The sequence below is a fragment of the Pistacia vera genome, unplaced genomic scaffold (assembly GCF_008641045.1).
Source record: "Pistacia vera cultivar Batoury unplaced genomic scaffold, PisVer_v2 Contig435, whole genome shotgun sequence".
In the NCBI taxonomy this organism is placed as follows: domain Eukaryota; kingdom Viridiplantae; phylum Streptophyta; class Magnoliopsida; order Sapindales; family Anacardiaceae; genus Pistacia; species Pistacia vera.
In genome coordinates this window covers 213,980-227,654 of record NW_022196263.1, presented here as the reverse complement: position 1 = coordinate 227,654, position 13,675 = coordinate 213,980, and positions in this window count along the sequence as shown.

Here is a 13,675-nt window from a genome sequence, read left to right as displayed (position 1 = left end):
TAAACTCCTCTGTATACTGTATACAATTTAATTACATTTCTTTACCAGTTGTTTTACAAAATTAGGTGGTTTTTCCTCTATTTGATTCTTTCTATTTGCGTTTAGGTGATTGATTGAATCCTTGTCAATTTGTTAAATAAAGATTGTTTTTGATGGCTTTGCTTCACTGATTGAAGAAAAGAACAAAAAATTGTTTTTTTAGAAATGTTGTTGCGACTGTTATATTGATAATTTGCGAAGTCCAACATTGTGGCAGCATATTTATTCTCTTAAAATGACAAATTTTGAATGATTGTGTGATGAATTCAAGATCATGTTACATATTATTTGATAATAACTCTTTTGTTGTGTGCTCATTCTTATTTATTAGATGGCTGACCATGATGACTTAAATAATGATGATTTGATCATGTACGCTATCATTTGTATACATCATATTCATATGATGTTTCTACTACTAGTTGGATGTGTTTAGCATAACAACCCACAGCACGAACTACTTCACGTTTGAATAGAATTAATCGTGCAATACGCTTGCAAAGTGAGCGAATTCGAGATGAAATAATGCAACGTATTGTTGGACTAAGTGGTAGCCATTTGATTTGAATGGGTCCCGCAATATTTGTAGAATTTTGTGTAATTTTAGCAACGGAAGGGGGGCTTCGTTCAACTCAACGAGCTACAGTTGAAGAACAAGTTGTTAAATTCCTTTGGATTATAGGTCAAGACACTAGGCATAGTGTGTGTTCATTGCTTTTCTATCGCTTCAGTGAGATGGTTAGTCGTCACTTTCATAAAGTGTTGGAAGCAATCATAGAGTTAGAGGATAAATACCTCTTACAACCAAATGGACTCCAAGTGCCACTTGAAATACAAAACCATAGTAGATTCTATCCATACTTTAAGGTATACAACGCAAACATAACACTTTAAATACTTATACTTATACTAGTACCTTTATCTAATTAGATAAATAATGACAGGAATGTGTTGGGGCAATAGATGGCATGCATATTCGTGTTAAAGTGCCAGTTGTACATGCTGCTAGGTGCTGTGGTAGGAAGGAATATCCAACTATGAATGTTTTGGCTGCTTACACATTTGAATTGAAATTCACCTATGTGTTGACTGGGTTGGAAGAAACTGCTTCTGACTCTAAGATAATGAAAAATGCCCTAACAAGAGATCATCCACTCCGTATTCCAACAGGTATTAGTTTGAAATTTGGTTTGTTTTGCATTTGAAATTATTATGTTGACAATAAACGTGGTAATGTAGGAAAATTTTATCTTGTTGATACGGGTTTCATGCTTTGAAGTGGTCTCATCACACCTTACAGAGGAGAGCGTTATCACATTAAAGAGTACTCACAATGAAACCCTCCTAGAAATGCTTGTGAGCTATTCAATCATTGACACTTTTTATTACGCAATGCAATAGAGAAAGCATTTGGTGTACTCAAGAAACGTTTCCCCATTATTGGAAGTGGGACTGAACCAATGTACAAATACTAAAACTAATTGTGTCTGCTTGTTGCATAGTTCATAATTTTCTCGTGGGAGTGGATCCGGATGAAGGTCTCATTGCCGAGGTTGATGCAGAAATTGCTAGGGAACCTATAGAGCATACAAACTGTGCCCTTAATTTAGATAATCACGAAGATGCAAGAAAAGGAATGTTAATTCGAGACTCAATAGCAAATGCAATGTGGGAAGCATATCATTTGAACTACCATTGAATGCCAATTACATTTGTGTTGTACTTTTTCAATGTACTTTTTTTTTTTTTTTTGGGGGGTTAACAGTAAGTGGTGTGATGTGATGTAGTGACTTGCTATTATTGCTTTATAATAAGTTGGATCATTTGTATTTATTCATAATCCTAATATAAATTATTTTTGTTTGTAAACTTTTTCTTTTTTGTATAATTATTCCTTATAGGAAAGTGATGCCTCACAAGGTGATGCGCTGGACCCAATCAATGGATGATATTCTTATTGATGCCTATTTGCATGAGCATGTGCAAGGAAATAGGGTGGGAGGGACCTTCACATCACAAGCCCATGACCAAATATTGCAAACAATGAAGAAAGAATTTCCAAATATCATATGGGAGAAAGAAAAGATCCAAAATCACATGAAATTTATCAAGAAATCATGGGCATCTTGTCATGATATTTTTAAGGATGTATTGAGTGGTTTTGCATATGATCAAACTACTTCAACATGGCATGCTGAACCAGAAGTGTGGGACAAACTTATCGAGGTGGGCTCATGTTTAATTGTTTACATACTTTAAATATGCTTGTTGGAGAAATTATATTGTTACTTACCATGTGTGTATTTTTATATAGTCTAATCCTAGTGCTGTTAATGGAGGAGCAAGCCTATATATAACTACGACAAGTTGTGTGAGCTTTTTGCAAAGGATAGGGCGAATGGGGAAGATTGTGACACCCCTAGGGAGATGAAGAGAAAAAGAGCTCATTTATCTCAAAACAATGTAGAATGCCCTACTTCAGTTAAGGACATTGATAACATGGTAGCACAAAATCAAGCTTCATTGAATGCTGTCAATGTTAAAGGAAGTGAGAATGACTTGACTTCTCCAGGTTGCCAATCCAAATTTACATCACGTAAGTTGAAGAATAGATGCAGAGTTAAAAAGGACAACAATCCTATAAAGGAGGCTATTAGTGCAATGGATAGGGCAACACATTACCTAGGTGATGTGTTACTATTGTGTACTAATAAGTCTTCTTCAAAGGACAATGAATTGTTGGAGCATTTAGTTGAGATTGGGATAGAAGATGATGATGAGTTGCTACATGCTCAGACTTTCCTTCTTGAAAATCCCACGAAGCTGCGTGTATTTTACTCGTTTCCAGCACATCGCCGCAAGAGTATCTTAATGAAAATGCTTGAAAATGCAGCAACTTAATTCCTTTACCAAGGTAAATCCCACAATAGCAGCTAGTTTTTTTTACTATTTGGCTTGAAGAAACTTAAGAAGTGGTTTTTTAATTTAGTTGATGCACATCCTAATTAATTTTGTTTTTATCTAGTGCAAAATGCTCATTTGGTAATGGACTTATGAGTAAATAAGGATTTGATGTTGTGAAACAACGTTGAGCTATCATATGGATGGATAATACTTTGTTTATTTCCATGTTATTTGGATGGATTTTGTGTTGGAATGTTTGTAGAAATGCTTTTAGGGGAACGTGTTTTTTCTTGTTTGCACATGAAGGAAAAATGCACCTAAAGCAATTGTGCATAATTGTAGCATTGACTAGTGGGAAAATTGAGAGGGATGAGAAAATTTGGTTGGACCTTTGCTTGCAATTTTGGCAGGCTTTCAGTTACCATGGAAAAGGTTGTGACACTCGCTGTAGTCTGGCCGAGTTCAAGGAAAACCCATTTCAGTTGTAGGTATTGAAAGTGCTTTGTTTGATGCATATTTGAAAGGCTTTAATGGATTTCCAAATGTATTCCAATCATATCTATCTTGAAGTTATCATTTATAATGGGTATCTAGTTATCCTTTCTGGTTATTTTTTCTATTTCTATCTGATTTGATTTTGAAAATGGTTACTCGTTTTTTTAGGCTATAGTCTTCAAAATAATTAGTTAGTTCACTTTGATTTATTGACAGTTTTATTTAATAACTTCCAAGAATGTGATTTACTTTTCATTCCTTCTGTCTCAGCAATGTAACATAAGTCTTTAATTGGAAACAATTGCTGCAGACATCTAGTCTCATGAAATTCTCAGTTTGATGTAAAACAAATGTTAATTTCTTTCCTTGAAATAATTTTGCAGGACTGGCAAATTTTGGTCATGACGTGGTATTGTAACGGGGGATTGTGACTTATATCATTGTGTGATTGGGAATATTCATTTTTATAATTATCAGATTGACCAGATAATGTACTTATTTAAGTGGAGTAACAAGGATAAGTATCCTGGTCACTGTAGAATACAATTTTCTACAATTTGAGGTTTCAAAAATCAGGCTACAGTAAATGGAAGAAATTTATGTACAAAACAAAGTTTTTACGATGAAACATATAATTTACATAGCATATGAAAGCAGATATCTAAACCAAAAGAAAACAGAGGATATAGCAAAAGAGAGAGTCTTTTAACTTTGTTTGGTTGTGTTTGTGTGAAGAAAGCGAAAGATAGACAACATTGTAATTTACTGATTTGAACTTCTCTTCATTTAAATGTTTAAGTTGGGGTATTTTTATGGGCATATATGTAAATTTATCATTTAAAAAAACTGTCAAAACTGTTGGAAAATAAACTCTCAAGCACAGGTTGGGTGTTTTAAAAACCTCTACTAAAAACCCCTCAAAACCTCTACAGTGGTTTACCCTCAAAACCGTTACGATGGTTTACCCTCATAACCGCTATCATAAAACTCCCAAGCAAACCCTTAGCTTTAGTCATCTCCCTCCAGATCGCAAACATCCTGGTCAAGAGAGTATTCATAGATGGGGGTTCTTCAGCAAACATTCTCATCCTTGAAGCAGTGAAGGCCATGGGACTGGACGAAACAAACATCAGCAGACGACCAACTATACTGTAGGGTTCAGTTCCGAGTAGAAGTACACCATAGGAGAAATCGCTCTGCCTGTCTACACCAGTGAAATCAACAAGCAAACCATCTTTCTAGTGGTTGCTTGTCCTTCACCATACAACGTCATCTTAGGTCGACCCTAGATCCATGACATGTGAGTTGTTCCATCCACCTTCCCCCAAACCATCAAGTTTTCAACGAAATGGGGAGTAAGGGAAATCAAGGGCGACCCCAAGGCATCCAGAGATTGCTACAAAAACGCCTTCAAAAGCAAAGATAATGCTTTATAGCAACTATAGTCTCATCCCACCCTACCAACCAAGCTAGATCAACCATCTATGGAAGAGTTGGATGAAGTGTAGATACACCCGAACGACCCCAGGAGGAAGACCCAGATAGGCTCACGCCTCGAGCCCGAAATAAGAGAGAGACTCATAGAATTCCTTAGACAAAACCAGGACTGCTTCGCCTAGTCCCATGCTGACATGAAAGGACTCAGCCTAGAAGCAATCGTCCACCACCTTAAAGTAGACCCGGATCACCCCCTAGTGAAGCAAAGGCATAGGAAATTTGCACCAGAATATAACCAGATCGTTAATGAGAAAGTCGAAAAATTACTAAATAATGGCCTGATTAGAGAAGTCCACTATCCCGAATGGCTGGCAAACATGGTGGTGGTAAAGAAAAAGAACAGAAAATGGAAGGTCTGCATAGACTTCATGGATTTAAACAAAGCATGCCCTAAAGACTCCTTCCAGCTCCCGCATATCGACATGATGGTCGATGCGATGGCATGCCACGAACTCCTAAGCTTCATGGATGCCTTCTCAGGGTATAATCAGATTTTGATGCACCCAGATGACTAGGAGAAAACAGCCTTCATTATAGAAAGGGGGACTTATTGCTACAAAGTGATGTCGTTTGGTCTCAAGAAAGCCGGGGGCACCTATCAGCAGCTAGTCAACAAGATGTTCGCTGAACACCTCAGGGACACCATGGAGGTGTACATCAACGACATGCTCGTCAACTCCCTCATGGTGGAGTAGCACCTCGACCACCTCAGTCAGGCATTCACCATCCTAAAGAAGTACAACATTAAGCTGAATCCGGCCAAATGCTCGTTCGTGGTTTCATCAGGGAAATTCCTGGGATACATGGTAACTCAACGTGGGATAGAAGCCAACCCCGATCAAATCCGAGCAATCCTCAACATACCTTCACTAACTTGCATCAAAGACATCCAACGCCTGATAGGACGAGTCATCGCCTTGAGTCGGTTCATCTCCAAATCCCCCGACAAGTGCTGCCATTTCTTCCACACGCTCAAGAAGTCTAAGAAATTTAAATGGACCACCTCATGTGAAGAGGCCTTGCAATAGCTGAAGAGATACCTAATACCCTTCTTCCCTCCCCCCCTCCCCCCCCCCCCCCCCCCCCCCCTTTTCCAAGCCTAAGGATGGGGAAAAGCTTTACACCTATTTGGAGGTTTCATAGACAGTAATTTCGGCATTGTTAGTTCGGGAGGATAACGCGAAGCAGCTACCGGTATACTATGTAAGTAAGTCACTCCTCGACACGAAGACACGATACAGTTAGCTGGAGAAACTTGCACTTGCCCTCGTCCATGCATCCAGGAAGCTCAGGCCATACTTTCAATGCCATTCCATAGTCGTACTTAACTTATTCTTACTCAAGAAGATACTGCACAAGCCAGAGTTATCAGGCCGACTCACACAATAGATAGTAGATCTCAACGAGTTTGACATATCTTTCCAACCACGCGTCGCCGTCAAATCCTAGCACTAGTAGACTTTATTGCTAATTTCACCCTGAACACCACCGTCCAAGCAAAAAGAGAGTTACTGTGCATAAATAGTGGATCGCCTTCAAAGTGGACTCTCTTGATGGATGGCTCAAGCAACATGAATGGGAGTGGGCTCGGTATCGTGCTTACTACTCCAGAAGGAGACGTCATCCAAGGGGCCATACGATGTGTTTCAAATGCACCAACAACGAAGCTGAATACAAGGCTCTCATTGCTGGACTCTCCTTAGCCAAAGAAATCGGAGTAAGGAAGCTGGAGGTAAAGTCCGACTCCCAACTCGTAGTCAACCAGCTACAAGGCACTTACCAAGCCTACGGCTCGAAAATGACAACCTACCTAAACCTAGCCAAAGAATTGCAGAACGCCTTCGAAGAGTTCTCCATCGTTTCGATCCCAAGAATGGAGAACACCCATGCTAACCTCGGCTCAGCCCTTCCATGTTCCTCCCAGTCGTCCATTCCTCTGTTATTCCTCCAATGGCTGGCTGACTAGAAGGAAAGACCAACGAACAAGCCACCTGAAGGAGTGATGGACATCGAACTGTTTGATACTTGGATGACTCTGATAGTAAAATACTTGGAACACAATGAGCTCCCAATCGACAAGAATGAAGCACACCGCCTGAGAGCAAAAGCCATCGGTTCACTATATAGGAAGGCCAGCTCCTTAGGAAATCATTCTCTGGTCTCTACCTTAAAAGCATAAGCCCAAAAGAAGCCAAACGAGTTCTCGCCGAACTCCATGAAGGCGAATGTGGAAACCACGCCGGAGGACGCAGCCTTGCCCACTGGGTGATCACCGTTGGCTACAATTGGCTAACCATGCGAACTGATTCAGCAGCTTATGTGAAGAAGTGTGACAATTGTCAGAGATTTGCCCACGTCTCACTCCTTCCACCGGAATGACTCAACTCCATTCTCACACCTTGGCTGTTCATGAAGTGGGGAATGAATATAGTCGAAAAGCTCTTGACAGCGTCTGGGCTACGAGTCTACATGTTGGCTGTCACTGACTACTTTACTAAGTGGATCGAAGCCGAAACACTTGTACAAGTCAAAGACAGAGAGGTAAAAGCTTTCATCTGGAAGCATGTTATCTGCAAATTTGGGATACCAAAGGAAATCATCACCAACGATGGATCTCAAATCATTAGTTCAGGCTTTAGAGATTTCTGCGACATGTGAGGAATCAAGCTCAGCTTCTCTACCCCCGCAACCCCAATCCAACGGCCAAGCAGAATCATCAAACAAAACTATCATGCAGACTCTAAAGAAATGCCTACAGAAAGCCAAGGGCGTATGGGCAGATGAACTACCCGGAGTCCTTTGGTCCTACCGGACGACAGCCCACTCATCTACAAGTGAAACCCCTTTCTCCCTCACATACGGATCTAAAGCAGTCATCCTAGCCTAAGTATCGGTCCCTTCCACCAGACTTCAATGGGAAGACGGAGAAACAATCAGCCAGAACCTTTGCCACAACCTGGACACCGTCAACAAACTGTGCGAGCGAGCGACCATCACAACGCAGTCTATCAACAGTAGGTCGCCCGACACTACAACTGCAACATCTGAATTAGAACTTTCAAAACTGGCGACTAGGTCCTCCGTAAGGTCTTCCAAAATACTAAGGAGGTCAACTCTAGCAAGCTCAGCCCCACCTAGGAGGGTTCATACAAGATCACCAAGGAAGTAGGAAAAGGCGTCTACCGACTCTAAACTCCTAAAGGCAAAGAAATCAGCAATAACTGGAACGCAGTCCACCTCAAACGTTATTACTTTTCAGTTTAACTCTCCATCAAAATGTATATTTTCTTTTTTTTGTTTAAAAAAGGATGAGTAGGCCTATCCACCTCCTTCACCGTCAGTCAGACTCAGGGCCCGAATAAAATAAAGTATTATTTAGCAATAGAACTGTCTACACCTTCAATCAGCCTAGACCGATTCATAAGTTTACACCTTTGATCGGCCTAGACCGATTCATAAGTTTACATCTTCGATCAGCCCAGACCGATTCATAAGTTTACATCTTCGATCGGCCCAGATCGATTCATAAGTATAATACCTTCGATCGGCTCAGACCAATTCATAAGTATTACATCTTCGATCGGCCCAAACCGATCCATAAGTACAACACCTTCGATCAGCTTAGACCGATTCACAAGTATAACACCTTCGATCGGCTCAGACCAATTCCTAAGTATTACGCCTTCGATTGGTCTCGACCGATTCGTAAGTATTACACATTCGATTGGCCCAGACCAATCCATAAGTACAATTCGTTCAATCGGCTCAGACCGATTCACAAGTATAACACCTTCGATCGGCTCAGACCGATTCCTAAATATTAAACTTTTAATCGACCTCGACTGATTCGTAAGTACTACACCTTCGATCGGCCTAGACCGATTCATAAAGCAACATCCCCAACCCACTAAAGAGTCCACATGACTCAACCACTTGGCCACATCAAAATCGTAACACAAACATGCGATTCAACCCCTAGTGCATCTACAAACAAACGAGTAATCAACTCGTTCACCCATAAAGAAAGCTCCAAAATAGAATCACAAGTATAATATAAAAGAAGCCTCAAGCGGCTAAGTTCCAAGTACAAAGTAAGAGACACACGCCAGGGAAGGGTATCGCAGGCCCCAAAAAACATAAGCAAAAACAAAAAAAGCTAAGTGTCATCAGTGCGAGTCATCTCACCCATCGCCGACTCAATCACCCTATCACTAGCCCCAACAATCGCCCCTACAACCTAGTTGCTCACATCCTCAGCAATCGATGGCCCTGACTAACTAGCAAAATCAAGCACTTGTTCATCAATCTGCTCCTCCATATGCCTAGTAGCCTCCTTCTCTATCATCTCCCGTATGAGCTGGATGTCCTCATCTAAGTTCCAGTAAGAGGTGTTCCCGACCTTGTCCTCAAGCATGAGCTCTCCCCTAGCACTAATGATGGCGTCATCAACAATGCTCAGGCATTGCTCCCTAAGGGACTCAACCTCTGCAGTCTTCTCGGCCAACTCCCTTCTCAGCCGCTCTAACTCACTCTCAGCCTCCTTCAGACGCTACTAGCTCTCCCGCTCAGCTCTCTGCATTGCCACTTCCTTTTGTCACAGGCTGGCATTAGATTTTGATACATCTTATATCCTCTTCTCTTGCGACACGATGGATTTCCTTAGGTGCAAGCTGTTGGTGAATGTCTGCATAACAAAACAACTTGATTAGTATATGTCAACAATAAACACAGTAAAGTAAAACTCCAACTCATACCTGGAAAGCACGAGAAACCCCCTAGTCAGCAGTCGTGACTGCACCCATTTGGTTCAAACAGGTCTCTTCGGCCGGGAACAGGAATGAGTCGGCCAACTGACTCATGGAAGCCACGTCCGAATAGGTTGACGCAAAAGTCAGGATGTTGAATGTGATCCTCTCAGTCTCCTCGTCCAAGACTACTGTCTGGGATGACCCAGCTCTAGCTGCATGCTGATGACTTGGTGGAGTCGCAACCACATCCTCCGCTCTTCTCTCCTCTCTGGCCGAGGACTCCCTCTTCTGTTTCTCCTAACGCCTTGCAATGGACTTGCTCGCACTTGGGACAGTCAACTTCTTCATTAGTTTTTTTGCAATCGCAAACTCTCTAACAGTTAGTGGATTCAGCCTCGACTTACCATACAAGGTATGATTGCAGTAGCGAGTAAGCAACACACTCCAGGTTTGCTTCAGCAAAGGGAAAGGGATACTTCGCTGGATGGCTTCTACTCCAGCCCAGAAATGACTCACCCTTAGGTTAGCTTCCTCCAACACCACCCGCCAATCCCTATGTGCCTTCGGAATGGCTAGAACCTTCTAGGTCTGCACGTCCAAGTCGTCCCTACTCTACCCAGCTCGGTTGAATTCAAGCTCTGTAAAGAAAAAACACAATAAGATTTTAGTAACCAAAATTCGAGATAAAGATAAAGTTTCTCACCAGTAGCCCGCCAAGTGAACGAAATGTTGTCTTGGCCTCTCTCCCCGAAGACTGTGTCACCCTGCATAAAAAAGTACCGATCCTTCCAGTTCTTATCACTCGACCAAAGGTCAGTCACAAGGTGAGCCCGCTCGTGCATAAGGTTCAACAGGTATCGACTTTTGTCCTTATCATTCTCCTTTAGGAAGTACGAATAGAGCAGCTTGTGCAGCCTAAACATTACTTGATGCCGCACACAAAGGTCCTCCAGAGCCATCAACAGTCTCTACCCATTCGGTATGAGTTGGGACGGAGCAATCCTAAAATGGTCCAGGACCTCCCATACGAGGCGAAGGATGGGAAGCCTTAGCCCATCATGGAAGCACTTTTCATAGGCGCTTACCCATCCCTTCGCTTCCCAGTCAACTCGCTCGTACGACCTGGCCGCCCTAATCTCAACAGATTCTGGAATATGATACATTGTCCAGATCTGTCACATATCATTGTCCTTCAATAAGGGCGGATAATCTCAGCTCAGTATCCTACCACCTGGCTGACTCGGCTCGTCCTCAGAGACACTATAGGTAGAGGATGAACTACCAAAATCACCAACACCTTCGGAGTCTTCCCCACTCCCTCCTTGCCTGTCAGGATCACTCGGATTAGCTCCATTCATCCTAGGGGCAGCCACATTCATATCGGTCGGTATACTGACCAGAACCCCCCCACCTTCGGAAATCATCACCATGGTCAGGGCATTCTTGTACTCATTCCCGACATCTAACTCAGCCCCACTCGAACTACTTGACTCTAAGCCAGACATTGTTTAACCTATTCACTCTCCCCAACCGACCAACCCACTCTCTTCAAAACTTATTCACTTGATCACCCCTCGTCTTTCATTACTGATCGACCAACTCCCTTCAACACCTTCTCTACTTGATCATCGCCCATCCTTTACTACCGACTGACCAACTCCCTTCAACACCTTCTCTACTTGATCACCGCTCATCCTTTACCACCGACCAACCAACTCCCTTCAACACCGTTTATACTTGATCACTCCTCGTCTTTCACAGCTGACTGACCCAGTCTCCTCAAAATCAACTACAACTTGATTATTGCTCGCCCTGCACCACCGATCCACCGACTCCAAAAATCTAATCCTATTGGAATGCCCCACTCGCCCAACACCATCGATCAACTCACTCTCTAAAATCTAACCGAGCTCTAGTGTCCCACTCGCCTGAGCCACCGATCGGCCTGCCCTCAAATACTGACTCCTGCAACTCCAATTCTACATTCGACTCGATTCGGGGTAACCGAGCAATAGCCTAACTCCCACCACTCGATCTGGAAGTCCGACCGACCTAATACAACCACTAATTTAAACTCCCCAGCTAAACGCCATGCCCGACTCGATCAGGCTGACTGAGACAAGCCGAGTGGGAAACGTGTATAACCCAGACTCATCTTCCACTCTACCCAAAACTCCCAGTGTACTCGATCGGCGACAAAAACCATTGTTGCCTTCTCCGTCAACCGTGAATTCAAACCCTTTCAAAAAAAAAAAAAAACCTCTTCTCCCAAAAAATTTCAAAACCCTTCAAAATCAAATCCAATCTAACCTCAAATTTTCCAGGAACTCAACACAAACAAAAAAAGGACCAAAAAAAAAAAAAAAAAAGAACAGTGCAAAAATACAGCGTTTATCATGAATAAAGTCGGAATCTGTGAAAGGGAACCACCGCGACTAAAGAAAACACGAAACAAAGGAAGAAAAATGAAGAAAACTGGAAGAGAACTAAATGAAGATGTACTGTCGTCCCATCGTTTTTATGGACGAAACCTAACAGAGTACGACATGTGGCGGCCCCCCATTGGATATGGGGCAGAGTGACTTTTCGATTTCCCGCCCAAAACAAAGAACAAAATCACCACCGTACACATGGATGGAATCCACGCAAGCTGGGAAATTGCGATCCCGCACAAGTGCCACGCTGGATCCCACATCCTACCCGGCTGATTTGGAAAATCCAACCACACCAATTATGCGTAATAGTGCCAAACACACTTTTGCACTTTACGGATGGAAGAGCCGATCGTGAAAGTGATATAAGCACGCACATGTCCATTCACTCGGATTCGACCAATCTGCGCAAGGCACCATAGCACCGTCAGGTCTAATGTAATCCATTCGGCTTGAGGCACCGATTGAGTACACCTTCGTTGGGTAGTGCACTCATCCACCCTCTCAGTCTGACACACCGATCGAGTTCACCTTCATGAGATAACCCCCTAGACAGTTACTCGATCTGACTCACCGATCGAAGACACCTTCAATAGATAACTCATTAATTCACGCACTCGGTCTGACACACTGAGTGAATACGCATTCACGAGACTAATCGCTCATACACCCGCTCGCTCAGCTCCATGCACCAATTAACGGCATCCTCATGGGTTGGTTACACACTTTGACTCAATTGAAGGTACCAAGTGTGTTCATGACCACATATCGCCTTTATCCGTCTGGTCAGGAATACCGAAGAACTCATGAACTACGAGCACGATCATGCGATCAATCAATCGACCACGAAGGCTGACCAGATACGCCTCCAAGCGATGCCTACTCTCTAAGTTAAGCATTCCTTAACTCAGAGAGTGGTGGGCAAATTGTTAGGGCCAAAAAATGTCCTCGGCCCAAATTAGGAAACACCTCTAACAAAGATGAAAGCCTAGGCCCAATCCCGATGGGGCCCAAGCCAGAATTCCGCAGATAAGGCTCATTCGATATGAAATGCAGTCGGATTTTACCATCTAGACCCAGGCCTCCTGATCTTAGCACACCTTCTGGGCTTACGATCAATTCGGAGCCCACAGTCACCTACGGATTACACTCCTACTTGAACTCTCATAAGGAAGTCAACTACTATCCCAATTCCACTAAGGTCCATATCCGAGTCATGCTCGAACTCTCTTTCCTGCCGAGATAAGGGAGCCAATGGTTGCACACTTTGGGAGAACTATCACTACGAGGACTTCCAGTCCCACCAGGATTGGAAGACCATGAAGTCACCAATTAAACAGAGGTCAGCCCTCTCACAAAGGACATATTACATTACACCTTTAGACCTTGGAGTTCTCGCTTGAGAACTTCGTATTACAGCCGTAGTCACAGTCCCCAACTAGACTCTCGGTAACCTTTCCTCTCCCTAACCCTCACTAAATTGGCCTCACTCAGTCTTGCTGACTTAAGCATCAGAATACCTACGGCAAACAGCGCCCCGGTGTTTTCCGTCTGCTTCAT